This window comes from Diplotaxodon limnothrissa, linkage group LG15, assembly GCF_057381915.1.
Source record: "Diplotaxodon limnothrissa isolate DT_005_m linkage group LG15, D_limnothrissa_male_GT1.1, whole genome shotgun sequence".
In the NCBI taxonomy this organism is placed as follows: domain Eukaryota; kingdom Metazoa; phylum Chordata; class Actinopteri; order Cichliformes; family Cichlidae; genus Diplotaxodon; species Diplotaxodon limnothrissa.
The window spans coordinates 41695557-41698801 of NC_140610.1; positions in this window are offsets into that span (position 1 = coordinate 41695557).

A 3245-nucleotide genomic window follows, 5' to 3' on the forward strand; every position below is an offset into this window, starting at 1 on the left:
GGAGGGAAAAAGAACAGTAGCAAGGAGTCCTGTGCACAGACACAGCTATTTATAGCAGCCATGATTACGATCACTAAAGCTCGACGTTATTAGGGTTGTAAAATTGTAACATTAAAAGACACCAGAATATTAATCAATGCCAAATAATATGCAGTGATGAATTTTGCCTGTTAATACAGGATTGTGTCAGAATCTGAGAAAAGAAAAGGTCCTGTGATAATATGAGACTCACTGGCTTTGATTTATATTACATCAACCATTTCACACATGTATACACCGACTGACTGAATTATGCACCAACAACACAAATGATTCTTTTTAGAAGAAGGTGCATGTTCTTTATGCATGCACAGCGCTTATGATGGGTTTGCTGCGTTTTAATCATCCAACCTTTGAAGTACAAGAGCATTTAGCTTTAACTACAAGAGTGACACATCCAAAAAACAGAAAGTGCACAGATGTGTCATCAGCTTGACTCTTTCTGAGCCAAAACATTTATCAGAAATGAGAATTTACTGCTCTTAAACTGTCAGTTCACTTCCCAGAATCCTCCTGGAGCCGAGCATAACAACACAAAGGCATGCACCACAGAAATGACTCAAACCCCAGCGAGGGATTTGAATCAGAACATTTCGTAGTGACAGTGCAATCCCAGGATGCTTTTATGTGTGTTTAATAACTGGAGTGAGACTGAGCATGTCAGAGGAGAAAGCAGAGAGGTGTAAATCTATCTCAGTCGGCGCGCTTAGTCATCATCGGTGAGAAAGTGATATAATCTGTCTGCTCAGCTCCAGCTCGCCTACATGACTCACTCTAAACTGCATATATCGTGTGTCTACTGCGTAAACTACAGCAGGAGGTTGACAGTGAGCTTGTGTAGGTGGTGGAATTGAACATGTGACTTTTAATAATAGAGATAAACGGTGGTGGCAGGAACAGGAGAGATCTACTTTAATGTAACGTTTCTATTTTGCTCAACCTCTGACACATAAAGACATTCTTGTGGAAACGCTTTACATTTACTGTTCTGCAGGTTTCTAATGAATAACATCAACTTCACAATGAAAACAAATAAGACTGCAGAATTTGAATGAATTTCTAGAATCCTTTCATCTCTATAAACAGATGTATAAGCATATGAATGTGCAGGTGGACACGCACAGCACCAACAATCTTTCCAGTTTGTCTGCAGGCTTTGGTTGCAGGCAGGTTTGTGGAGACTGAAAAGAAGGAATTAACCTGCTGAAATTTTAACCAAAGGCAGAGAATTTCTAATATAATCGAGACATCTTTAGACATCAGTTTCACATCACAACAACACAGTGTCACACCTCACGAATCAAATCATGTTACAAAACATAACAAAGCAGCTCTAATAGATACTAACAGCCCTAATGATAAATGTCCTGGTATATTACACAAAATTAAGCATAAGTGGTGGACACTGAGATGCCCCTCTTATCACACTGTACTTTATTTTCTCTGTAGAGGATGTGAAGATAGTAAGTGTGTGCAGCATGTCAGGAAACATTTCCTCTGTTGTTTAGTGGTGCATTTGGGTAATCTTAGTCTCCAGTGACTGTCCAGCACGTCATTCACAGGAGCACACTGAGTTCAAGTGAACTCATCTATGAATTAAGTAAAGTCTTCTTAACAGAGCTGCAGAATCAATTAATAATAAAAAAAACATCTCCTGATGAGAGTTTTCTGCAGGATATTTGTAATTTATTAGCTATTCTCAGTTTGACCCAGCTGGACATTTGTCAAAGCTGGGAAGGCGCCTAAAGAAAGAAGGACAAGCTGCCAAAGTGAAAACCCGCAGTGATCCCGTACGTGTCAGGAGTATCACAACAGTTGAGACGCATTTCTTCTAAACTGCGCCAAAAATTGGTCCACGCCAAGGATCGGGTCCCCCGACACAAACAGAGTAACATAGTGTACGCTGCTGAGTGCCAGGATTTATACATCGGGGAAACCAAACAACCTCTGAAGAAGAGGATGGCACAACACAGAAGAGCCACCTCGTCAGGCCAGGACTCTGCAGTCTGTTCACACCTACAGGCCAGTGGACACTGTTTCCCCCACCGGCTCAAACGCTGGTTTGAGGGCGGAGTCAAGGAGGCCATTTACGTGAAAAGGAAAAGACCATCTCTGAATCGAGGAGGGGCCTAAGGGTACATCTGTCACCATCTTACAATGCTGTGATTGCAGCCATTCCCCAACTCTCTGTGAATGGGACTCATGGTTATTGATCAGTGGTCATGAGAATTTGCATATTAATGATCAAGAAATTGACCTCCCAGCCCATTGTTCCGTCACTGGGCTGGTTTCAGTTATTGTGTAAATGTCCTGTTTATAAGGTTGAAACCTGCAGTCAGCTGAGACTGAAGAAGCCACTCGGATGACTGAAAACGCTACGTCCAGATGAACAGAATCAACCTTTTGGGACCTCATAATCACTTCACTGTCTCGTCTTTGACAGTAATCCTACTTAACATTAGTTCAAACAGTTCACCAAGAATCAGAATCAGATGTAAAAACTGAGAAACTGAAAATGTGCAGGCAGCAGTTGACATTTATGTATGAGTGTACACGTGAATTAAGGGTAAAACTCTGAGTGTTCTTGGTTGATAAATGAGGCCCCAGGTGTAGAGTTTGGACTGAAATAAAACCCCCTGATGAGGTTTTACTCAGCAGCCACTGGACCCCTACAGCTCCTTTGTGGGGCTCCAGATTTACTTTGTGCTAATTTCCATCCAAACCACAAACTTTGTTGTGTGTTCAAACAGTTTTTCAGATCACAGGAAACTGGAGCATTTTCCTTATCAGCCTCTTTATGCATCAGCCTCTCATTTCTTCCCAGCAGCCCCTCCCCTGTCCTGCAGCTGGCTGAGGAAGGGTCGGCATGAGTGAAGTCACACAGGATTTTAACAGGAGGATGCAAGATGGCAGGGAGTCGGGCGAGTGCTGGATGAGTCATCTGCAGCGGCGAAGTGATGAAAGGCTCAATAAGAGTCTGTTACAGAGCTTAGAGTCTCATCAAGGACTGGAGTCAGGGAGATGCTTTTATTGTGGCGAGGTTAACCGCAGTGAGTGATTCCTGCCACGTGCTTCTCAAGTAAAGGCTGACACACTCACACATAGCTACACCTATCACTTACACAGACTAACAAAGCAATCAGAGCTGAATATAAGGACCTGGGCTCTTTAATGCTGTGGTGACAGAAATGCTCTGATCCTTTACT